At 36.9% G+C, this 27,831-nt stretch overlaps 1 pseudogene across 1 annotated transcript in view; it reads right to left on the bottom strand.

Annotated features, from left to right (window-relative positions):
- Positions 1-6,381: 6,381 nt before the first annotated feature.
- LOC308415143 overlaps positions 6,382-27,831 on the bottom strand; it is a 28,228-nt pseudogene continuing 6,778 nt past the window's right edge. Inside the window, exon 2 of the transcript in view lies at positions 6,382-7,054. The product of the transcript in view is annotated as an uncharacterized misc_RNA (transcript). The remainder of the gene's footprint in view (positions 7,055-27,831) is intronic.

The raw sequence follows: 27,831 nt of genomic DNA, 5'->3' as shown, positions 1-27,831 counted from the left end.
GGCAGTAGTGAAATGGAGTTGTGGACTCAGATAAAACTAGTATCTTCTTACATGCAACTTTCTAGGACTTCATTAATAATAAAGTGGATACAGAGTAACTGTTCTCAACGTTTTGCCCTTGGTCCCCTCTTCCAAACAGTAGAGATATGCATATTAATTTCAAACCTGCAAAAGGGATTTTATTTTCACTCTTCTTTTCTCCATCCCTCAGCTGCTCACTCTTTCTACTGAAAGATCCTATGTGGCTATATTTTTTTCTTTTATAAAATATGTCAGCAAATGTGAAGATTCATCAGCTCTCAACTATTTCTCATTCTCTCCAAATCTCTGGCACCAATTACAGAGTATTATTGTAAAAAATCTTTAACTCTGGCTTCAGCAATTCCACATCTAAATGAATACCATCAAGGTTTTTATGGCTTTTAATACATGTTTCTTGTCTATGGAGCATTTTCAACCTGGTACAACTTCCCTGTTGAATTTTTCTTTTTGTTTGGCAAAGGTCAGCTTTGATTGTGCCTGCTGTTTCAGCAGAGATGGATAATATGTTTAATAAGAGCAATTTCCTGCTCTAACCTACCCTTTAATTATTTTTAATCATGTATGTGGTGTATTTGGCATGGCAATCCCTCACTTATCTTGAAAAGTTTCATTGTAAATGAAAATAAAAGCACATTTATTCTGGACTATATTGAATAAAACCATCACAGAGAGTCCAGCTTACATTACAGTAGACATAGGTTCTTAAAGTGTGAGTAAACATATCATTTCAGTAAGTCTAGAATTATATTTCTATAAACAAATATGGTATTTGAAAATGCTGGGTAGACATTTTGCAAAGCAAGTAAAACTAACCACCTCCATAATTTATTGGCTTTTGTAATGTTGAACTGTCTTTCACAGATAAATACTCAAAAAAATATGACATTATGAAAAGATTCTACACTAGAAAAAAAAACAGAATTACTCATCTTAATGTATGTGGCATGTGTGTGTGTGTGTGTGTGTGTGTGTGTGTGTGTGTGTGTGTGTGTGATGATACCCCATAAATATGTACATTTTTCATGTTTTATGTATCATAAAAAATCAAATTTAAAACTGAATTTCTTAAGGCCTTGTAAATGACCTGCTTTTCAATATACTAATTACTGTCACACACTCAGTCACAAGCTGGAGTATTAACACTGAATGAAAACATTAAATATGTTTTTATAGTATGAAACCTGGCACATCTCCTGAGATTTTAATATTACTCAAGACATTAAAAATGAGAAATGATTCAAATAATTTTAAAAAGTATTATGGTGCATTTGTTGGTAGACCAGTAATAACAATAGTTAGGAGGCAGGAGAAATGTGCAAATCAGCCTAGGCTACAATTCCAAGGAACCAATGCTTTAAATTCAAACAAACATTTCCTGAAACCAACATGTTCAATATAATTTAAGGTAAATTATAGGAACTCAAATAAACATCTTCAAATGGTAGTTAGAGCTCTATTTGAAGAGTTCAGCTTACCACAGAGCTTTTGCAAAAAAAAAAAAAAAAAAAAAAAAAAAAAAAAAAATCACTATTCAAAAAAGCTACTTAAGCACGGCATGTTTCAGGCCCTTAATACCAGCACTTAGCTGAGGTAGTAGGATTTCTATGAGTTTCTGGTCAGCCTAAACTAGAGTAAGACTGTACCAAAAACAAAAACAACAAAAAAACCAAAAAGCAGAAAACGAAAACACCACCACCAACATCAACCAAAAGCCATTAAAGAGTGGAAAGAGTCAATCCTATGTGAAGATCAGAAGGTGGTTTTAGTTGAACTTGATAAATATACTCTGTAAGTGTGGACAGAAATATCACACTTAACCTTATCAATATCTATAATCAATACATATTGTTCAAAATAGTACAAATTAATGATTTCTAAATGTGTCGAGGAGCTTTACTAGGACTTAAAGATGAAGATTTGGGTATAAACAATGATATACTAGGTCATGTCTCTGACAAAATGTGAATTGAAAATTAAAATCCAGTACCAGGTGATTCCTTGTAAACAGGTTTTATACTATGTTTGTGCTGTTTCACAAAAACATGAGTTCAAGAGTGTGGTCAAACTGAGGTAAACCTGTGAAACATTTTCAGAAATACATAAAAGGAAATTTTTCCATGTGTCATACTATTCATGAATCACAGAGAATGTATTTATCACAAAGCAAATTAGAGGATCATATTCACTTATATCATTTGAACAATTAAAACTGTTCCAAATTAGAAAACATTTCTTCTCAAAGGTACACCAAGAACCAAAATCCCTAATCAGATTATTATGTAGCCAGAGAAGCATTTTATGAACCATATTACACCAAAGCATTATGTTATATTACTATGTCCTTTACAATGTACCACATGAACCATATCATTACCCGCATTCAAATATTTGTCTCTTCTGGCATTATAGCTTCACCTTGACCTCCTTCTTTGAGTCAGTGAATGTTTTTATTTTAGAAGAAAGATGTGGCAATATAATTACTAACCCCATTCAAGATGACTTAAATCCAGGTGCTTAAGAACTGCAAACTCAGCTTTCCATCCTAAGCATAAACAGTAGGAATGCTTTCCATCCTAAGCAGAAGGGTAACTCAACTCTTTCTACCCACGTTCTACCTCAGGAAAAAGCTTCACAGAGCTCTCCCGGTTCACACAGTGGAACTGAACAGGGGTACAAATACTCTCCCTGCCCAAGGCCAGACCTGGCCCAGCCTCATCTAAACTGGCGGCGCAACAATGCAGAGGTCCCTGGGAGATCAGAAGAACAGCAGGAATGCTTTCCATCATATGCATTAGAAGGATCCACAGGAGAAACAGGCTCCACCCAGAGATAAGATCACCTATAACCACAATTAACAATATGGCAAGAGGAAAGCCAAAGAACCTGAGCAATGGAAACCAAAACAACCTGGCAACATCAGAACCCAGCTCTCCCACCACAAGCCAAGCACACCAGAAAAACAAGACTCAGACTTGAAATCTTACTTCATGATGGAGATCTTGGAGACATGCATAAATAACTCCTCTAAACAATAATAAGAGAACCAGGGGAAAAAAATCACTCAAAGAACTACAGGAAAACAAAACCAAACAGATAAAGGAACTGAAAATGGAAATAGAAACAATAAATAAAACACAAAAAGAGACAACCCTGGAGATGGAAAGTCAAAAAAAGAAATCAGGAGTTACAGATGCAAGCATCTCCAACAGACTACAAGAGATGGAACAGAAGATCTCAGAACACAGAATATATAGACAAAACAGTCAGAGAAGATACAAAAACCAAAAATCTTCTAACCCAAAATTACCAGGAGATCCAGGACACAATGAGAAGACCAAACCTAAGGATAATAGGTGTTGAAGAGGGCAAAGAATATCAACTAAGAGGCACAGTAAATATCTTCAACAAAATACTAGAAGAAAACTTTCCTGCCCATAAGAACAAGATGACCATGAACATACAGGAAGCCTACAGAACTCCAAATAAATTGGACCAGAAAAGAAACACAGAATATTCAAAACAAAGAATCCTAAAAGCTGTAAGGGGAAAAGGACAAGTAACATATAAAGGTAGACCAATCAGACTTCTCAACAGAGACTATGAAAGCTAGAAGATCCAGGACAGATGTCATATAGACCCTAAGAGAACACAAATGCCAGCCCAGGTTAATATACCCAGCAAAACTCTCAATCACCATAGATGGAGAAATCAAGATATTCCAGGACAAAACCAAATTTACATAATATCTGTCCATAAATACAGCTCTACAAAAGATGATAAATGGAAAAGTCCAAAAAAAAAAAAAAAAAAAAAAAAAACCACTAAAAGAAGGAAAGCACACAAACATAAGTCTATCTCTAACAACAAAAATAACAGGAAACAAAAATCACTATTCCATAATTTCTCTTAATATCAATAGATCAATAGACTCAATTCCCCAATAAAAAGACATAGACTATGAGACTGTACACATAAACAGGATCCAGCATTTTGCTGCATGCAGGAAACTCATCTCAGAGACAAAGGCAGACACTATCTTAGAGTTAAAGGCTGGGGGAAAACTTCCAAGCAAATGGGCTCAGGAAACAAGCTGAAGTAGCTATTCTAATATCAAATAAAATAGATTTTCAGCTAAAAGTTATCAGAAAAGATAAGGAAGGACACTTGTTACTCATCACAGGAAAAATCAATCAAGATGAACTCTCAATCTTTAACATCTATGCTCCAAATACAAAGGTGCCCACATTTATAAGAGAAATCCTACTAAAGTTCAAAGCATATATTACACCACACACAATAATTGTGGGAGACTTCAACACCCCACTCTCATCATTGGACAGATCATGGAGACAGAAAATGAACATAGACACAGTGAAACTAGCAGAGGTTATGAACGAACTGGAATTAACAGACATCTACAGGACATTTCATCTGAAAACGAAAGAATATACTTTTTTTTCACTACAAGTCATTTTAATTCTAATACTTCTGTCAACATATACTTAAACAGTGTAAATCATTTGTGTTATAAGAATCATTCCTTCAACCAGAATGTGAGAGAAAATATAGATACTGGTAAGCAGGAAACAGGAAATGTAAATACCTCAGTGTTTGCTTCTGATAGTTTGCAATGACAGACATGATACTATATCCTTAAGTGCAACTTTGTGACTTTGTGCATGTATGATGTGTATATGTTGAGTACATGGTATGGACTGAGAGGACATCTTCAGGCACTGGTCCTTACCTTCTAACTTGGGACAGTCACTTGTTTGCTGATGAATGAATGCATCAAACTAGCTGGCCCATGGTCAACCTTTCTGTACTAAAAATTTACAGCAGTAATGGGATAAATCTTAAGTAGCAGTATATTCAGATACATTGTGTAGAGCAAAAAAACTGTCCAGTGATGTGTTCACTTTCTAAAGATGCACTGTCCTTCTGGGGACGTGGGATCTGCCTCTAATCTGGCACCACATCTAGTTTCAATTTATAAAATTAGCCTTTACAAAGATCTACATCAACATCTAGAAGAGAACCACCAATCAGTGATTAGGAAAATTATATTTGCTCATCTTTCTTCCTGACTGGGGAATTGTCTTAAGCTACATTATTATGGGCTAACAGAAAAACAAACAAAATTAAAGTGAAGGTGAACACTTGTTTTCATGGTCAGGCATTTGAAGGTGTCTAGAACAAAACCTGAAAAATTCTTTAAAAAGTCATCTGAGGACTGACAGACAAAGTTTATACTTACTTCCTAAGCAGCAAGGGTTAATTAAACTGCAAAACCCTAATACCAGCATCACTTAAATGGGAAAATAGTTAAGGTTTATCTTAAATCCCAGAGTCTAATTTACAAAACAATAAAAGCCTTAAAAAGAAAAATGTTTTTATACCAACATATTTTTGATTCTGTTTCTAGACTCTTCCATTTAGAAAACAGGAACCACCTTTTTATTAAGCTGTGGCTCCTTATCCTTTAACCTAAGTTTAAGAAAAACTTCACTTGTACAATTATATAACTAACTTTAATCAATACATGGTAATTAATTATCCAAAGCCTCAATACAGTAGCTAACTTTTGGGAAATGACTTAACACAAACCTACTTTGCAAAGTAAAATATATTTTGTGTGAACAGTTACCTTCTTTGAAAATTTCTCTATGCAATTATCAGAACAGATTTACTTCTCTTCCTATTTTCATTGTCTATTTTTGGGTATGCCTTAGAAAAGTAAAACTAAATATAAGCATTGTCAACAATTATATCTAAAGTCAAGATAATGGATTATCTCTAAGTAATTTCTGCAATGACTAATTTTTAAAACTCAAAATTGCTACCCATGAAATCTAAAAACTGCACTGTAAGATACCTTTTTATGGGTGGCAACAACTTAAAGGATAAAACGAATGTATAGAACATGGAAGTATAAAATGGCTCCACAAATACAAAAACAGCCATATTCTGTTTGACTCCACATGCAGACTTACATATCTGTAAGTCGGATGAGAAGTCTCAAATGCAGCCAGATGATTACTATAAAGGTGTGTGTTGAACTAGGACTCACTTCAGCCCACAATGGTCACCTACTGACAAAAACACTCATGGGTCAGAAATGAAGCATCACAAATGGCAAGGCAGTCCAGTCTCTTAACAGTGCACACTGCTGTGCCCTGAGTTCAGTTATATCCATAAGCACAAAGTGTAAACATGTCACTTTAGATAACTCAACATCTTTGTTTTTCAAAGAAATGTAATACTTCAAAAGTAAAATTCATCAATTTGCATGAACAAGTCATATACATGCCAAATGAAGCTTTACTTAACTGCTGAGGGTCAAGATCCCAGTTGGGTAGAGCTATCTTCAGAGAACTTGGAATGTAACATGCTTAGGTCAGGTGAGATAACATCAATGCCTTCATCATCATCTCCAATATCATCAAACTGGATTTCATCATCTCCAGCACCAAATGTGTCCGTTTCATTGATTTTAGCGTGTTCTGGAAGCTCTCCATATGCCTTCAGAGTTCTTGCTTCATCTGAATTATACTTTAAGATTACAATCAATATAATGTCTGAGGTATTTATCCAAACCTTTTTTCTCAACTTTCCTTTTATGTGGCACAGCCTCCTCATGCCGTCAAAACACATTGCATCCAACCGTCCGTTTCCCAGCATCTTGATCACCTGAGCTCAGACTCATTCTCATTCTTACCTCTGCGGTTGTTTTTGCCTCCTTTGCCCTTATTCTTTGGCATGATGGAGAGGAAAACCACAGGAGTGGGGTGAGGATTCCTGCTGACAGAGGCTGTGACTCCTTTCCAGGAGCTACCACACTACTAGGACAGGTAGTAGGAAGTATCTAACAGTGGTGGATCTGAAGCGACTGTGAGGTTGCCCTGTAAGTACAGAATATTCACAGCAGCAAACAGCTTTCCATAGTCCTGGCTCCTGGTAGCTACAAAATAATACGTCTGTTCCTGGCCTGGTTCTCAGGAAGATGTAGTCTCTCCAGTCATTGTAGCATGGCGAGCAGCGCGAAAACGTGCCCTTCCTAGACCAAGAATATACTTTCTTCTCAGCACCTCACAGTACCTTTTCCAAAACTGACAATAGAGTCAGTCAAAAACAGGCCTCAACAGATACAAGAAGATTGAAATACTCCCATGCATCCTATAAGATCACCATGGACTAAGGCTGGTCTTTAATAACAACAAAAACAATAAAAGCCCACATATACATGGAAGCTGAACAATGTTCTACTCAATGATAGCTTGGCCAAGGAAGAAATAGAGAAAGAAAATAAGGATTTTTTATAATTTAAAGAAAATAACAACACTACATACCCAAGCTTATGGGATACAATGAAAGCAATACTAAGAGGAACATTCATAGCTCTGAGTACCTTCAAAAAGAAACTGGCAAGAAATTACACTAGCAGCTTGACAGCACAGCTGAAAGCTCTAGAACAAAAAGAAGCAGATACACCCAATAGGAGTAGATAGCAGGAAATAATCAAACTCAGAACAGAAAGAAACCAAATATGAACAAAAGGAACCAAAGAATCAACTTATCCAGGAGCTGGTTCTTTGAAAGAATCAACAAGATAAGTCCTTAGTCAGACTAACTAGAAGGCAATTAGAGAGTATTCAAATTAACAAATTCAGAAATGAAAAGAGAGACATAACAACAAAAACTGAGGAAATTCAAGAAATCATCAGATCCTGCTACTCAACAAAGCTGGAAAATCTGGAGGAATAGATAAATTTCTAAATAGATACCAGATGCCAAAGTTAAATCAGGACTAGTTAAACCAACTAAACAGTCCCATAACACCGAAAGAAACAAAAGCAGTCATCAAAAGCCTCCCAAACAACAACAACAACAGAACTAGATGGGTTTAGTGGAGAATTCTATCAGACTTTTTTAGAAGACCTAATACCTATTTTATCCAAACTATTCCACAGAATAGAAACAGAAGGAACACACCAAACTTGTTCTTTGAAGCCACAATTACTTTCATACCTAAATCACTCAAAGACACTACAAAGAAAGAGAACTTCAGAACAATTTCTCTCATGAACATTGATGCAAAAAAATACTCAATGAAATTATTGCAAACCTACTCCAAGATCACATCAAAACAATCATCCACCGTGACCAAGTAGGCTTTATACCAGGGATGCAGGGATGGTTCAACATATGGAAATCCATCAAAATAATCCACCATATAAACAAACTCAAAGAAAAAAAAACACATGATCTTCTCACTAGATGCTGAGAAAGCCTTGTACAAACTTCAGCACCCTTTCATGATAAAAGTCTTGGAAAGATCAGAAATCCAAGGCCCATACCTCAATATAGGAAAAGCAATATACAGCAAACCAGTAGCCAACATCAAACTAAATGGAGAGAAACTTGAAGCAATCCCACTAAAATCAGGAACTAGACAAGTCTGCCCACTCTCCCCCTACCTATTCAACATAGTACTAGAAGTCCTGGCTGGAGCAATTAGACAGCAAAACAAAATCAAAGGGATTCACGTTGGAAAGGAAGAAATCAAAATATCACTATTTGCAGATGATATGATAGTGACCCCAACAATTCCACCAGGAAACATTTAGAGCTGATAAATACCTTCAGCAAAGTGGCTGGATAAAAAAAAAAAATTAACTCAGACAAATCAGTAGCCTCCTCTACTCAAATGATAAACAGGCTGAGAAAGAAATTAGAGAATCGACACCCTTCACAATAGTCACAAAGACTATAAAATACCTTGGTATGACTCTAACCAAGCAAGTGAAGGATCTGTATGACAAGAACTTCAAGACTCTGAAGAAGGAAATTTAAGGAGAGCTCAGAAGATGGAAAGATCTCCCATGCGTATGGATTGGCAGGATCAACATTGTAAAAATGTCCATCTTGCCAAAAGTAACCTATAGATTCAATGCAATTCCCATCAAAATTCCAACTCAATTCTTCATAGAGTTGGAAAAAGCAATTTACAAATTCATCTGGAATAACAAGAAACCTAAAATAGTGAAATCTATTCTCAAGAATAAAAACACTTCTAGGGGAATCACCTTCCCTGATCTCAAGCTATATTACAAAGTAATTGTGATAAAAACTCCATGGTGCTGGTAAAGAAATAGACAGGTAGATCGATGGAAATGAATTGAGGACCCAGAAATGAACCCACACACCTATGGTCACTTGATCTTTGACAAAGGAGCTAAAAACATTCAATGGAAAAAGGACAGCCTCTTCAACAAATGGTGTTGGTTTAACTGGCAGTCTGATACAGAAGAATGTAAATTGATACTCTCCTATCCCCTTGTACAAAGTTCAAATCCAAGTGGATCAAAGACCTCCACATATCACCAGGTACACTGAAACTATTAGAAGAGAAAGTGGGGAAGAGCTTAGGACACATAGGCACGGGGGAAAGTTTCCTGAACAGAACACCAATGGCTTATGCTCTAAAATCAAGAATGGACAAATGGGACCTCATAAAATTGCAAAGCTTCTGTAAGGCTAAGGACACTGTGAAGAAGACAAAAGAACAATCTACAGATTGGGAAATGATGTTTACCAATTCTACATCTGATAGAGGGCTAGTATACAATATGTACAAAGAACTCAGAAAGCTAGACTATAGAGAATTAAATGATCCTATTTAAAACCGGTCTAGAGCTAAACAAAGAATTCTCAACTGAGGAATATTGAATGGCCCAGAAGCACCTAAAGAAATGCTCAAAATCCCCAATCATCAGGGAAATGCAAATTGAAACAACCCTGAGATTCAACCTCATACATGTTAGAATGGCTAAAATCAAAAACATAGGTGACAGCAGATGCTGGCAAGGCTGTAGAGAAAGAGGAACACTTCTCCACTGTTGGTGGAATTGTAAGCTGTTACAACCACTCTGGAAATCAATCTGTCAGTTTCTCAGAAAATTGAACATAGTACTACCTGAAAACCCAGACACTCCACTTCTGGGCATATACCCAAAGATGCTCTAAAATATAACAAGGACACATGCTCCACCATGTTTATAGCAGCCTTATTTAAAATAGCCTGAAGCTGGAAAGAACCCAAATGTCCATCAACAGAAGAATGGATACAGAAAATGTGGTACATTTACACAATGGAGTAGTATTCAGCTATTAAAAACAAGGACTTCATGAAATTTGTAGACCAATGGCTGAAACTAGAGACTATCATCCTGAATGAGGTAACCCAGTCACAAAAGAATACACATAATATGTACTCACTGATAAGTGGATACTAGCCCCAGAAAGCTTGGAATACCCAAGAAACAATTCACAGACATTATGAAGCTCAAAAAGAAGGAAGGCCACAATGGGGATGCCTCCATCCTTCTTAGAAAAGAGAACAAAATTTTCATGGGAGGAAATGCAAGGTCAAATAGAGGACCAGGCATTGAAGAAAAGATCGCTCAAAAGCTGTCTCACCTGGAGAGCCACTACATATGCAGTCACCAAATTCAAGCCTGGTAGTTGGTCCCAAAAAGTACTTACTGGCAGGAACCAAACAGAGGTACCCCCTCAGGGACTATGCTAAAGTCATATAGATACAACTGAGCATGCTTGCAACTAACCATAGGTCTGAAATCAGGGATCCCAATGAGGTTTCTAAAGAAAGGACCTAAGGTCCTGAAAGGGGTTGCAACCTCATGGAAAGATAACAACATTATCAACCAACCAAACCCTCCAAAACTCTCATGGAGTAAAACACCAATCTCTGTGTGCATTTTGAGAGACCTACTGATCTAGTGGCATATGTAGCTGAAGATAGCAGTGTCTGGCCTCATTGTGAGAGGAGACTTTTGTTCCAGAGAGGGCACTTTGTCCCAATGCAGGAAAATGACAAGGCAATGGGGTAGAGAGGGGGATCAGAAGGGAGTGCACCTTTGTGAAGGCAACTGGAGGGTGGAGGGGGGGATGGGAGCAGAATGGGATAAAGGGATAACATCTCAAATGTAAATACAGAGTATCTAAGAAAAAAATGATTCACAAAAAGAAAAGAACTGCAAACTCCTTCCTTTATGCCTGTTCACTATTATCATGAACACCAAGGTCAAGAGTGGATTTGAAGTCATACACTATTTTGCCTTTCACATTCTTCACCACACAGCCTAATCCCACATCTTCCATAGGTTGATAGTTTTCCTGCTTGCTTATAATCAAATTTCAATCAGCCAATGATGTCTACCAGTTTCTCCTTGAATTTTTCATTGATTAGATGCCAGTTCTGATAAACTATCTTCTTCCAGTAGATGCTTCACATGAAACACAGTCCATTTGTAAGCGCACACATTCCTTACCACTACAATCCTGTTTGCCCCAGTTCCGTGAAGACCCAAAAACTTTGAATCCTATTGTATGAAACCATTGGAAGTAGGTTTAGTATATAAATTGTACTTAAAGGAATTGTACTTAAAGGGATGCCTTCCTTCATAAATTCACAGTCTGCCTTCTCATAACCACTTTTTGGATTGTGAACCACATCATCTAGATATGCTATGATATAGATCATAGTACCAATGAAAATGTTTTGAATAGAAGATGGAACAAAGGTAAGCATCATGAACCTTCTATTTAAGTTTTTAGATTATTTGGGAAATATAATAGACTTATTACAAAAGTGTCTATAAAATATCCTTTCTTATTCTACAAATGGTTTTCTGGTCCAAACCATCTATAAACTGATCTGTAGTATAGATTCTAAAATATATGCATTCAAAATATACAAAATGTTTCTTGCTACTATGACTCTGAACTTGTAAACAGGTAACTGCCTCTTCCTTAACAATGGGATTTCAATTCATATTCCAGATTCATTTATTAAGGCCCTTTCTTTTTCCTATGCAGGAATTTCTTTTATTACACTGGATTGACCTTGTCTTTACTTCTCTGTATAAGAGCAAATTTTTAAAAAACTAATTTGTTTTAAAATTTTCCTGCTGTAAAAGAAAAATGTAATGATATCTTTGCTCCCTCTACTTTGTTCCAGCATTTTCTTCAGGAAAAAAAATGATTAGAAAATTCTGCCCCTTGAAGTGAGTATAAATTTCTTTCAAAACTAAATAAGCCTCTCACCAATTATACTTCAGAAATGTCATTCTTAAAGGCCAAGGAATCAGCTCATTAAGTTCAACACTCAGAACCAATGTAACGGAAGGAATGGACTGATTCCTGCAATTTGTCCTCTGAACTCCAAAACTGCACCATGGCACATGCACTTCTAGACAGACAGACAGGCAGTCAGGAGTTGGCATTAGCTGAGGCTTTTACTAAAGTCAACTATTCTTTCCAGGAAACAAAGGAAAAACAGAAAAGTGCAAGTTGTTATTTAAGAAGTGCCAGAACATTGGAGGATCAGATTCAACACTCTTATGAGCAAGAAAATTAAGAAACCCCAAAACATGGTTTTGGTTCTAGATCAGTGATAACTGTGTGTGCTAAGCATGTGTAAAGCCTTGAGTTCAATCTCCAGTATCACAACAGAACAGGACAAAAAATTTAACTAAAGTATAAACGGCAAATAGATAGACAAAAAGAAATCTCCTGGGTAAGAAATGGGCAATCATATGCCTCAATGACTTTGCCTTCTCTTTGTTTCTTTTCTATCACTGTCCAGAGACTGAAGGCCAGGTTTTTTTCTCTTATGACTCTTCTGTAAATCAGCTATGAAGGGCCCTCCAGTGCAAACTAAAGGCTAACATTTCTACACTCTGGCAAAGGAGCATCTGGATTGGTTCCTTCCTCCTGACAGGGAAAAAAATAAATTGATGCATCATTGTGAGCTACAAAAAGTAATGACATTGGTTTAATTCAATATTAGAAACTAATAGAAATACCATACCTAAAAGGTGAGTGGTGGTGGTGTGTAAAACAATAGTCTTTAGAGTTCAATTTGAAGCAATAAAGCCTATTATTAAAACATTAAGGTAGAAAACTGAATAACTTCTAAAGTGCAGTCACACTGTAATCTCATATTCTCCACAAGAGGGGAAGATAAATTTGATAAAAATATGTCAAATGCTAAATAGATTTGTGCACAATCATAAAACAGTAAATGAAATGGGGTAATTCCCAGCCCTGTGACTTCCTTACTTCAGTGTCATCATTTGGAACATATGCCTCTCTAGTTAATCTATGCTATGCTTTTTCATTTCCTGTGTTTAAATATAAACTCTAGTTGTTTTCATGTATAAGAGAGTCATAAGTTTATACAGTTGGAGAATTACAAAAGGTTTTAGGACTGTTTCTTTGCAGTTGTTTATAGAAAATCTTAATCATTTAGTAAATACATAATTTGCTGGGGGTCTTGGAAACTGAAATACCAGTCAAAACTCATAGGTTAGCTTCATGAGGACTTAAAGCCTTACTAAAGAAACATATTTGATCCATTCATTCTCAGATTAATGCTGAAAGGTATCATATTCTAAAAGTCAACCAGGTTTGCAAATGAAGGACCTACCACCACCACCACCTCTACTACACATGCACACACACATGCATACGCACACACACCACACTATTTCAGACATTTCTGACAATGCAATTGGATTATAATCCCCCAGATCCCCCGGTTTTGCCCTTAAATTCAGACAAGTATTTGAACGATTAGAATTGGCTATATATCCTCTCCAGTTTTAGGAATTCAAATTTCAGAGAAAAACATTTTTCTACTTGTGTATTAATGAAAACAGCTACAACTAGTGGAAATTTAACTCTTAAGTTTATATCGAAAACTATGACACAACATTGGAAAGTGTCTGAACCATGGGGGCAACCAATTATGAGAAACAAAAATGCAGTAGGTCATGGGTGTGATAAGTATATTCCACACATGTTATTTATAATTATATATGACATATGATAATTATAATACTTATAAGTACATAAATTTTCACCTATTATTAGCCTGACTACAAATAAGCATTCCATTCAGTCCTATTAGTTATATTTTGGAGATGAAAACTCAAAGATGGTTTGTTAGAGGCTTTCCAAATATTCAAATATCAGTAACTTATTGTAGAAATCACTCAGGACAGAAAAAAAATCTAAAAGCCATGTAATAGCTGTTATTAAAACATGAAAAGCATCAAACCTGAAAGCTCTAATATCAATAAGAGAATTTTCTGTTAAGTTTCAAAAATAAGAATTTGAAAAGAGGCAAAAGAGACAGCTCGGCAGTTAAGAGCACTGACTGCTCTTCCAGAGGTCTTGAGTTCAATTCCCAGCAACCACATGGTGGCTCACAACCATCTGTAATGAGATCTGATGCACTCACAACTGTCTCCAGCTGACACTCTCACAGACATGCATGTAGTTAAAACAACAATGAACCTGAAATAAAAATTAAATAAGTTCTTTTAAGAGAAAATATTTTTTAAAGATTTAGGAAGAGAGAAATGGACAAATGATTGAAAGAGGCTTAAAACAAAATTCAACTGGACCAGAGGAATTAGCTCCAAACAAGTTCTATGAAACAGTCTGTATTTATTTAGTTTTAGTATGGTATCAGCAAAGTTGTCTAAGTAACGGGGAGCTTACATACACTAGACTCTTTACTCTACCTTTTAAAAAAGATAAACATGCTCAGAACATGCTGTGTGAAATAAGCATTAGTCAGCAGAATTCTTTACAATCCACTTCCAAAGTAAGTACAGAAAGTTTCAAATCACAAGAAAGGTGATGACAGATTTCAGAGAAATCGAGCCTATAAAAGGTAGGAGGGTTCTGTTTTTCTAGCCATGGCATATATGATATCTGAGTGGCTGGAAGACTTTGCTGCTCCTAAAACTTCTTCTTAGACAGTAGTTAAAACTCTCTTCTTCCTAGAGAACAGCAGATGTAGCCATCCCTCCTGCACTGCCCACACCTCCTGTGGATCCCACAAGCCATCCTCTCCTAATCCACCCCATGCCTCCTACTCATCACTGGATCCCAGCCACCAACTCTGCTAGCAACCTCTGCTAAACCACAGGCAATGCCTGCCAGAAAACCAGGTAGGCTACCTGCATAACTTCACTTCTTTCTCTATTGCCCCAGACACACTTTCCCAGTCTCATTCCCTAGAGCTGCAACAGAATACAACTCCTGTGACTCCCACAAACCATCGCCTTCTATCATCCCTCAGCCCACTTGCTGCTTTGCCTCAGACCCCAATTCCAGCAGGTACCCCCTGCTAATATAATAAGAGGAAAATTAAAAATATCCTAATCCCCACTGTTAGGAAATTACAGTTTATTAAAAAACAAAGGGAATTGTTTTATTGTCACTGCTAGCCAGGAATTAAAACAAATATCTGAAAAAGAAAAGCTGTCATTCTACAGTTGGGCATGATGGTGCATGTCTAGAGCCTGGGTTATTTGGCAGGCTGCAATATGAGGCACATTTGAGCACAGCCATTTTTACAATACAACAAGACTTCATCTTAAAACAAAACATGCTGTCACACTCCGGGTAGAACGGATAACTTAAACTCTAAAAAAAAAAAAAAAAAAATCCTTGGCTGCTATTCAGCAATCCACAGGGTTGAAATGACCTGGAGGCTTGCTTCTTGCCTTGTTTATATTTGCTTTGCTAAAAGTTAGATTGAGTCTTACAACAAATACCGTTATATCTCCCTGAATTTCTGTTTGGCAGGCCCATGAATTTGAGTCTGAAACACTCACAATGTCTTCTTTAACTGAATCATACTCAGTACTTTGTAAGTCTTCTCTTTTTCTAGAAACCCTGATACAAAGTCAAATTTCACTGGAAGAAATCTATCTGCTTTATCAAACTGTACAATTAAGCCAAGCATGGGGTGTGTACTTGTATTTTCAGCTTCTTAAGAAACTAAGCTTGACTTAAGGATAAGAGTCCAAATCCAGCATGAGTAACACTAACAACAAAAGATGTACAGCTCTCCAAAACACTCAGGGGAGGTAATGCAAGGTCAAATAGAGAAACAGAGATTGAAAAGATCACTCATTCACTCAGAAGCTGCCACACCTTGGGATCCACCATAATATGTAGCCACCAAATCCAAGCACTATAGCTAATCCCAAGAAGTACTCACTGGCAATAACCAGATAGAGATGTCCCCTCAGGGACTATCTTAGAGGCATATGGTTACAGCTGAGCATGCTTGCAGCTAACCATCAGTCTGAACTCAGGGAACCCAATGAGGGTGTTAAAGAAAGTACCAAAGTAGCTGAAAGGGGTTGCAACCTCATGGGAAGAACAACATTATCAACCAACCAAACCTTCCAAAACTCCCAGACACTAAAACACCAACTTTTGTGCACACATTGAGAGACCTATTGATCCAGTTGCATATGTAACTGAAGATAGCAGTGTCTGGTGTCAATATAAAAAGAGGCTTTTGGCCCATTGAGGGCACATTTTCCCAATGTAAGGGAATGACAAGGCAATGGGGTAGAGAGGGTGATCAGGAGGGAGTGCACTTTTGTGAAGGCAACTGGAGGGGGAGGGGGCATGGGATCGGGGTGGGGTAAAAGGATAACATCTCAAATGTAAATACAGAGTATCTTAAAAAAAGATGTACACTTCTTCATACATATTCTAGAGGAAGGGTGACAGATTCTAACCATGTTGGATGGACCCCATTGAAGTACTCTTGCCTATTTATATGTCTGTCAAATTGAAAGAAAATCTGCATGAACTCATGTTTCCTGTATGGGGCCAGTTCCTCGGAATTAAACCATGCTTTCAACAGGTAACTTGAGAGCATGAGCATGAACGTCCTTACCAATGATATCCTGAGTGACTGGCATCGGTATTGAACATGGCTGAAAGAAGGTATTGTGATTAGCATTGGTTGTCTTGCTCTCCAAATAGGCATGGATCGTGTTTTCAGTTAAAAAAAAAAAAAAAAAAAAAAAAAACTTTTTTTTTCTAAAATATTAACATTGTTTGTAAAATTTTTCTTTCTATAGTCCAAGTAGTTTCTATCATCACATTTCCAATCTACCTAAATTGTTCTTCTACTCTATATATAGCCTGGGCATAACTCTAGCACTTGGGTTAGGGCAGAATAAAATGCAATCATATTCATTATTGTCTTAATATTGAAGTAAGAATAACCAATATACATCCAAAATTTCAGGTTCTCAATTACACACAGGAGTATGTTGCTAAAGTTTCTTTGTCATTTACAGATAAAGACTATAAAATATGACTTTGATGTCATTTCTTTAGTTTAAGGAAACAAATGTGTGTGTGTGTGTGTGTGTGTGTGTGTGTGTGTGTGTGTGTGTGTGTGTGTGAAGTTATAGCTATCTAAATAGCTAATGTAACCACTAGTTTGAACCAAGGTGAAAAACATCTCACAGATCATATTGGCTATCCAAACTTAATACCTTGAACCTAAAACACTACACATTCAATCTCTGCCCTGCAGGAAGTACTCATCATCGCTGTCTTTGTGTTTTGCTCCTGGGAGAAATTATTCGTGTTGATGGGATAGTCACTGGAGGTAGTATAGAATGTGAGCTTTCTGTTCCTTGTTAAAAACAATGAGAACTCTAGGGAAATTTATTGGGCCTTATAAGAAAGTTTCAGATAAAACCAGATTAACAGACTCCAGATTTATGCTACACATTAAGCTTTGAGATGGTAGAATTTCATTAAAAACTGCAAAATAATTCTCAAGTAGTCATTTGAAAGCAGAAATAATAAATATATGACAATAGCTCATAAAATTAATGCACGATTAGAAAAATTATGTATTGCTAATGAAGAATCTGCCTTAATCATTCATCATTGGTATGCAACACTTCAGATTATTCTTCTAAGTTGAATGTTGTACTAATTTTTATTTTATCCCATTTTAATTCTTATGTTTGCTTTGTTTTATGTTTCACCGTGGACTTATTGGTTAGTTTCTGTGCTGCAAACTGCCCAGAGGAAATGAGAAATGGCATTATGGAGAACTATAATACTAATTTCACTAGGAAATAGGGAAAAAATGTGAGGGTAAACACAAATCTAAAGGATTTTCCTTTTTAAATTAATTTACTTTACATCTAGATCACAAATTTCCCTCCCTCCTTTTCTACCAGTCTCTCCCTCTTATTTCTTCTCTCCCCATCTCTCCTCCTTTTCACATCAGAGAAGGGGAAACCTCCCGTGGATATCAACCCACCCTGGCACATCAAGTTGTAGTAGGAATAGGTCAGTCTTCTTCAATTCAGGCTAAACAAGGCAGCCCAGTTAGTTGAAAGGAACCTAAAGGCAAGAAACAGAGTTTTTACAGCCCCATGCTCCAGATGTTAGGGAGCCCACATGAAGACCAAGATTCACATCAGTTACACATGTGTAAGAGGTTTAGGTTCACTACATGCTTACTCCTTGGTTGACAGTTCAGTCTCTGTGGACCCCTATGGACCCAGGTTAGTTGATTCTGTAGATTTTTCTTATGTCCTTGACCTCTCTGGCTCCTTCGACTCTTCCTCTCCCTTTCCACAAGATTTACCAAGCTCCACCTAAAATTTGTTCATGTGTCTCTGTATCTTTTTCCATCAGCTGCTGGGTGAAACCTCTCATATGCCAGTCATGCTAGGATCCTGTCTACAATTATAGCAAAATTTAATAGTGTCAGGGGTGCGATCTCTCTCATGGCACAGATCTCAAGTTAGGCCAGTCATTGGTTGTCCATTCCCTCAATTTCCTATCCATCTTTATCTCTTCACATCTTATAGGCGGGACATACTGTGGATCTAAGGTTTTGTTGCTGTGTTGGTGTCCTCATTCTCCATTGGAAGTCTTGCCTTGTTACAGTAGGTCTTTGTTTCAGTTTCCATATACCCCACTGCTAGTAGTCTTAACTTGGATCAGCCTCATTCTTGGGAATTTACATTGTCCAAGGTTTCTAGCTCTTCCCACAATTCTAATTATCTCTCCCAGTTCTCTCTCCCTCTATTCTCCTCAAGATAAAACCAGATACACTAAATCTGATAGAAGAGAAAGTGGGGAATATCCTTGAATGCATTGGCACAAGGCACAACATTCTGAATAGAGTTCCAACAGCTCAGGAACTAAGATCAACAATTAATAAGTGGAACTGCATGAAAATAAAAAGCTTCTGTAAGGCAAAGGACACCATCAAATGGACCAAACAGCAGCCTACACAATGGGAATAGGCTTTTGCCAACCTGACATCCAAGAAAGGTCTTATATCCAAAATATATAAATAGCTCAAAAAAGTAAGATACCTACAACCCAAATAAACCAATTAAAAATGGGGTACAGAATGACCAGGAAACACACAAAAAAAAAAAACTGTTCAACATCCTTAGTCATCAAGGAAATGCAAATCAGAAAATTTGGAACAGATATACTTCAAGACCCAGTTATACTACTCCTGGGTATATACCTAATAGATGCTCCACCGTACCACAAGAATATCTGATCAGTTGATAGCAGCTTTATTCATAATTGCCAGAAACTGGAAACAACCTAGCTTTCCCTCAATTGAAGAATAGATAAAGAAATATTGTGTATTTATTCAATGGAATGTTGCTTGCCTAATAAAACCAATAACATCAAGAAATTTTCACACAAATGGACTGGACTAGAAAAGATCATTTTGAGTGAAGCAGCACCCAGAAATACAAACATGGTATGTACTCACTTATCAGTGGATATTATCCATAAAGTACAGGATAATCATGCTACAATCCATACACCCAAAGAAGCTAAGTAACAAGGAGGACCCAAGGAGGGACACTAGAATATCACTCGGAAGGGGTAATAGAATAGACATGGACATCAGGGACATAGAGGAAGGGAACCGATTGGGGGAGGGGTTGGCGAGTGGAACGGGAAAGATCAAGTGTGGAGAATTTTTCTCAGTGTGTAAGAATGAAGAACTTTCTCCATTCCTGTTCTCTTTAGCAATTCCTTTGTGAAATTGAGATCATGAATACAATTATAATAAGACTTCTTGATAGTTTTGTACCACAAGCACATTATCCTTGGCAGCCAAAGAATCGCGTCTTTTAGAAATGAAAGCCATAGAACAGAAGGCTCAATAAATATTTGGTGTACAAGTGTAAAAACTAGAGTTTAGATCCCCAAACCCACATAAGCAGGTGTGTGAGGAGTTTGCATCTAATTCCTGTCTCAGAGGTCAGAAACAGGATTTCCAGAGCAGTCTAGGTATCCAGCTGAGCCTGGGTAGAGAGCTCTGAATTCATTTGCCCCAATACATGAGCTAGAGAGTGATCAAGGAGATGCCAAGTATCAACCTCCGGCCTTCACACATATGTGCACACTTGTTCACACATATGTGGACATGTGTGCATGCACACAAGCACACACACACACACACACACACACACACACACACTCAAAATCATGAGAGATGGTCTCCTTTTTCCTTGTGCCCTCTTTCCTTGTGGAAATTTACCTCCAATATATAATTTCTTGCTTATCAGAAAGATACAAGAAACTTGAGTTTTCTTTGGATAAGTACATCTAATTAACACACAGCGTACTCTAAATGAGTAAGAGTTCGTTTTTTGTCTTTTTGCGTAATTGCCTCTAATGTGAAATGAAGTCTAAATTAATGTTCAGTGGTTAATGGCAGTGCTTTGTTATTTTTTCTGGTTTGTAAAAACATCTTCTGTATACCGAATGGAGATTTTAAGTGCAGCCATATCACCCATCAGCAGTCACCTTCCTTGGATACTGTCCTTCTTCTCCATACCACCAGATCCATGGGTAAAGCACAGCAATGCAGTGACATTCACATATTTTGGACTGCTCAAGGTATAGCACTTTTAGTTTTCGTAACCAAAGTATTTTTACTTAAATAAGGAAGATAAGTTCTTAGTTCCAACTTTAAAATACACCGAAGCCTTCAGCACGTTAAAACCACATACACTATGTTCTAGGATTTGTTCTCACTTCAGCTGTCTCCAGTTGAATTGCATACATAGGATGAGTCAGCTCTATGAATTCTTAAATCTGTTAGATGCCATTTATGCTTATAATCAGTTATAAAACAAGGTTTACATAAAATAGTGAAATGTGACTTCACAAAAGACAAATTATTTCTATAAAATCTAAGTGGCATTGTTTTAGAAAAGCCTAATGACAACTGATAGTTCTTAGTGAATAATCAGATTGACATCCAGTAGGGGGAAGCAAAAATAATAAGCCCTGTTCATTTCTAAACAACTCCACATTAGCATTGCTTCTCTTTTTAAATCAGCTTTATTGGGATATAACTCTCAGAGTAAAACTCACAGACTCAAGTGTAAAGTTAATAATTTTGAAAAATGAGCACACTAATGCATACCACGATTGACATATAGAGCACTTCTATGCAACAGAAAGTGCCTTCTATCAACTTTGCAGCCAGTCTTCGAGACATCAGAAAGGATTTCAGGCAACCTCAATCTACATTCTGGTATAGAACTTCTTGAATATTTATTTCATCCAAACAGAATCACACCCTGTGTACATTTGGGGATTTGGTTTGTTTTCATCAGTGTATTTCAGATTTTACTGCTGGTTATATCTATACTGCCCTCCTTTCATTATGGTAGGATATTACATCATGTTAATACAACTTCTATTTTGTCCCACTTCTCCAAGTCAATGGGTATCTATAGGTAAATAATATTATCAGTGGCATGTACCAAAAGGCTCTTTTGGTACATGCCACTGATAATACAAACAAATGTACCAACAACCTTTATTGATTTTTCCCCCCTGTGGCCAAGGTAAAACTAAAAAAAAAAAAAAAAACTAGTATCTTACAGGGAAAACTCCAGCTAACTTGGACTCTCCAAAACTCCAACTTCGGTTTTTCTGATTGGACCTCCTGTTCCTTGTTTTTAGGCCTGGAATGTGCCTTCAAGCCAAAAACTGAGCTGATAACAATGATCACCGAGTTATTTCCATTCCCCCAGAGATCACAGACTTGCTGTTTGTAGTCCAAAATCCAAAACTAGTTCATTCATCTGCCATCTCCAGATTTCTACTAATTGATTGCTGGAAAACAAGGACATATCAATCATTCCATCATATCAGAAGTGCCTCCTAGGTTGGAGGAACAACTTAATGGAAGAAAATATGCTTAGCGTGTACCAAATTCTAGGTTTAATCATCACAATCAGAAAAGAAAAGAAAAGAAAAGAAAAAAAAAGAAGGGAAGGGAAGGGAAGGGAAGGGAAGGGAAGGGAAGGGAAGGAAGAAGAGATACAGAGGGTGAGAGGAAGGAAGAGAGAAAAGAGAGATAGACTATTATTACAGATTATTTTGCACTGTGTATAGATAAATAATCTATTTGCTTATTGTACATGAAGCATAGAGTTTGATCCTTACCACTGCGAAAAAGTATCTCTCAGTTAGTGTTAAGTGATATACTGCTAAATGTTAACCCATAATCATACATCACTGTGAGAGTTGGATCTGGAAAATCCCCCAAAAACCCATGTGCTAACTCCTATGCACTCTTTGAAGGTTATAGGAATATTAGGAATTGAAGTTATTTGGGCTGTGTATTGAACACAGATATTGAAAATTTGACCCATCTTTTTCTCTCTTTTCTCCATGGCAACCATGGAGAAAGAAAATTTGCTCTCTCACACACTTATGGCATAATGTTGTACCTTGGGAACAGGCCCATAACAATGAAGCCAGCTGACCATGTGCTCAAAGCTTTAAAATTATGAGCATCAATAAATGATTGCTTCTTTAAAGCATTTTCTTCTTATATTCTGTGACAACCGTGGAAAGATGACCACCCATGCCATCATTCCATCTATGGACACACTATAACATGAACAGATATAAACAAGAGAAACATGAATGAAAAACAATGCAGGAAACAGAAACATGTTAATCGATTAACATCTTTGGAGAGTTAAGAGATGATATTCTACAAACTAAACAAAAATGCTGCTAAGAAAATAAAGAATAAAGAGAACGAAAAAGGGAATAGGATGAGATATTTGCATCCATATAAACATGTGTTTATACATATTGGGAGAAAAGTTTAAAAACCTTTTCCTAGAAACCAAGACAAAAAGACAAAGAAATAAGAAATAACAGAGAAATAGTAAAATATAAGGTCTGGCCAAGGCATTCAATAGCCACAGAGTAAGAAATAATAGGAAGGAAATTAAACAATTCAAAAAATAATGCTTCAATTTAGAAGTTATGTCATCGCAGGTTTAAAAGCACAGAGCACATACAACATACAATAGAGCACCTCAAATGGATAGAAAGTGTTTTAAACTGTCAAAGGGACATAATATAAGACACGCATTGGACTATGAAAGCAAATAACAGAGCTTCTTACCATCAACACTAGAAGGTAAGAGAGGACTAAGACCTTCAGAGTCTGAGGCAAACCAGTTCTGGACCCAGAATTTCACACTTTCTGTCAAATGTGACAATAGACTAGACACTTCCAGACATGCTAAGTCTCAAAGAATAATTAGCTCCATCAGAAAGAAGACAATAGATATGACACCATAGCATCCCCAAAACAGAACCAGGAAAACTTCGACACCAACTCTGATTGTGGTGGAGGGAAATGAAGAGGACAGCTGCTCAGAAGACATAACATACAGTTCAGATGGAGTTGAGTGAACAGGAAATTCATGAGCAACTAATTGATCAATGACTCTGGGTCTTGATATCCAAAAAGCATACCGCTCTGGTAGATATATATAATAGATAATAAAAAATGAAAGTAGATATCAGATCATCATGAACTCCAAATAAAACAGGACTTGTAAAGAAAAGTAGAGTTATACACAACATAGTTCACAGTATTTGCATTTCTATGCCATAAAAAACTAAATATTGGTTATTGGCATATTAAACTGCTAATAGTGTCTCAAGGTTCAAAACCAATAAAAATTAATTAATTTTTTAGAAATATGAAAAAATAAAATACTTAAGTACAGGATGACTACTGCTTTCTCATATCTGCCTTATACAACAAGTCAACTTTTTAAACTCTGACTATAAATTATTTAGATTTTAAAAACAAATTTAAAGATCTATTCTTGTCACTATTTCAAAATTTGCCTTAAATGCAATTATCCAAATGTAAAGAGTCTATGAGGTCAAATTCAATTCACTTAGGATGAATTCTTACTAGTGTTCCATCCTCAACCCTCAGCCTGGCCAAACCTTTCAAAATCTGTATTCAGTGTCTCCAAGTCCTGAGTTAGAGGTGAGTTCAAATTCAAAGCATTAGAAATCCAAATTTCCCTTTTCCAAGGACAAAAGAGACTCAAATTTTATAACTATTCTTTTACCAAGGTAGGTCAAGGTCACTGAGTATCAGGAAAGGAAAATGTGCAAAATACTAGTGTCCTGAATAAATGTTTTTAATTTGGATGCCCTTTCCTGGTTACTTAATTATTTGATTGCATGAATGCACACACACACACACACACACACACACACACACACACACACACACAGACACACACACACACATGTATGTATATATGTACACCTCCATAAAATATTAGGCAATAATCTGTCACTAAAATTGAGAGTAGATTGCTCCATAAATATATTCTTTCTTGTATGAAAAGGCTCCAAAAACAGAATAAGCCTAGGGAATAGCTACAATTATCTAGCAACTCCCCATAAAACTTTGACTCTGAACTACAAACAAAAGGGCATTTTCATCCTCAATAATCAAATGAGTAATACCAGCTGTGGGGATCAGGACAAACTGGGAAAAATGAAAATTTAGATCTTCATATAACAGTGCTCAAAATAAAAAAAAAAACAATGGTAAAGTATTCAAAAGCACTGCAGTTGATGAAGAATCAATAGTATGTAGCATCCAAGGAAATATTTCAAGATAAAATAAGAGAGTCAGCTATAAATATACACAGTAGTTAACTATCAGTTAAAAATAACTTGGTTTTCAAAAAATGTATGTATGCATGTAACAAAAAACAATGAATGGCAGAGCATGTGTCCTTATTGTATGTTGGAGCATCTTTGGGGTATATGCCCAGAAGTGGAATAACTGGGTCTTCAGGTAGGACTAAGGCCAATGTTCTAAGGAACCACCAGACTGATTTCCAGAGTGGTGTACCAGCTTACAACCCCACCAACAATGGAGGAGTGTTCCTCTTTCTCCACATCCTCACCAGCATCTGCTGTCATCTGAGTTTTTGATCTTAGCCATTCTGACTGGTGTGAGGTGGAATCTCAGGGTCTTTTTGATTTGCATTTCCCTGATGACTAAGGATGTTGAGCATTTCTTTAGGTGCTTCTCAGCCATTCGATACCCTTCAGCTGAGAATTCTTTCTTTAGCTCTGTACTCCATTTTTAATAGATTTGTTTGATTCTCTGGAGTCTAACTTCTTGAGTTCTTTGTATATATTGTATCAGATGTGGGATTGGTAAAGATCCTTACCCAATCTTTTGGTTGCCGTTTTGTTTACTTGACAGTGTCCTTAGCCTTTCAGGAACTTTGCAATCTCATGAGGTTCTATTTATCAATTTTTGATCTTAGAGCATAGGCCATTGGTGTTCTATTCAGGAAATTTTCTCCTGTTCCTATGTGTTCTAAGGTTTTTCCTACTTTCTCTTCTAATAGTTTCAGTATACCTGGTTTTATGTGGAGATCTATGATCCACTTGCACTTGAGCTTTGTACAAAGAGATAAGTAAGGATCTATTTTCATTCTTCTGCATGTTGACTGCCATTTGAACCAGCACCATTTGTTGAAAAGGCTGTCCTTTTTCCATTGAATGTTTACTGCTCCTTTGTCATGTTTTAAGCCTTAATTTTCCAGTGGAGTTGCCTCACCTCATCTTATAAATATATGCTTTCAAATCCACACACAGACACACATACACACATACACTCATATTCACATTCACATGCATAGTTAATTACTGACCTAACCTCTCAAATGCTCTACTCTCATATTTTAGGTCATGTGTTCTATCTACTGCACTGGTAAATTCCTCTTAGAAACTCTAAGTAGATTTGCACCGGCCTCAACCAATTATGTCTGTTTATTTGCAAGGGTGTGATGGCAAGTTATGTGAACTTTACTGGAAAGATGTAAACAAACATCTACTTACCCTGGATGGGCCATACCTGATAGGACATGCATGGTACAAGTCCAGAAAAATCTGACTTGGTGAACCAATTGGTTCATCTAGCTTATTTAGACAGCATGGGTGATGGGTTTCTTTTGGGAAGCAGGGTATGGGAGACAACAAAACAGCTGCAGAAAGTCTTGCCTCAGCATGGACTATGATTTCCTTGACAATAACTGAGTGGTAGTAGTCACACTGCCCTGCTTCAGTTAACCTTCTCCTCTCTGTGTATTCTAGTATTTCTAGACTATGAACCCATGTATAATTTGGACTGGGCACAGTTCTATAGCTGACAGGGGGTTGCTGCAAGGGACTAGCTTACTCAGATCTCAGGTATGGTTCTGCTTAGCCTCCCATTCTTTTTATCCTGAGCAAATGTCAACAAGCCAAATCTCAAGGCTGACTTGCAAGTAGTCACAGCTGCTCCGATGAAGAGAGTAGTGGCCGCTATGATCTGAGGACAGTGTTCTATGACACTTGTAACCCACCTTTGATTCTAGTGCGTAGCAGGCTAAGTCAAAGGGATTGTGAATTTTAGGCCTGAGCTACACAGTATTAAAGTGTGACAACCTCACATACTTATACATATGACCTCCAGAGTGTCACAAACTATGTCTACTCTCCCTTCTTGCTCTTGAAAAGCCTAAGTTTCCTCTCCACAAGATTTTTCCAACTATCTTTCATGTACAAAACTCACTACAGAAAAGCTACTTTTAGTTTGGCTCTTCCTCTCAGAATGTAAGTAGTTAATGGATTCATTTTAACCAAATGCCATTATAACAAAAATATTCTTACTCATCTTTTTATGGAGGTGGTCCTTCCACTGCAATTATTTTCAGACTAATGGATCTAAAAAATCTTTAAAGGTGCATCTAAAATACATATGCCAAAGCTCTATGCCTCCTCCCACTCAAGAGGCTCTGAATGTAGCTTTATGATGAAATCTAAATATCTACATTTTCCATAACACTAAGGTAATTATAATCTTGGGGATAAAATAGGCATTGCTTTCAAAATGCTGTGCCTGTTAGCTTGTCAATACAGCCCACATGTAGCCACTTAAGCAACAAGACATTCAGTGCTTTGAAGACTATACATCTGAAAGCCTGCTTCTTTTCCTCTGATGCCATTAAATGCACAAGAAATCAAGAGCTAAACTGCTGTTACTGTCTCTTTAAAGAGCATCATTATTCTGAAAATGAAATGTTTGCTTGCTTGCTTGCTTCACAAAGGAAAAGTTCTGCTTGCTGTGGGAGTAAAAGGTGTTATGATTGCAAAATGTTCGTTCACCAGACAAATCCCAGTCTTTTCATGTGGCTTTAGACAATGCTCTCTCTTAGCTGTTTGCACAGCACTTCAAAATCCTGAGGAGGTGGCTTCAGTGTGGGCTAATGCCACTGTTATTTAGAGAACATACGGGCAGACTTCAAATTGCTCCAGGGGACAGAACAGTGGCCTCTGGAATAATAGTACTTGCACCTTTTGAAGTCACTGTGGCACCCTAGAACCTCTCCTCAACTGTTGGGAAGTGAATTGTTTTTCAAGTTCAAAGAGGAGAATCAGCTCCAAACCAGTCTTTGGGACACATTCACTACTCCCACAAGACCCCAGGCAAGAGCAGCAATGGGAAGATTCATTTTC

Source organism: Micromys minutus, assembly GCF_963924665.1.
Source record: "Micromys minutus genome assembly, chromosome: X".
NCBI lineage: Eukaryota > Metazoa > Chordata > Mammalia > Rodentia > Muridae > Micromys > Micromys minutus.
The sequence above is the reverse complement of the archived record's forward strand: the minus strand, read 5'-3'. Positions and strand labels throughout refer to the sequence as shown.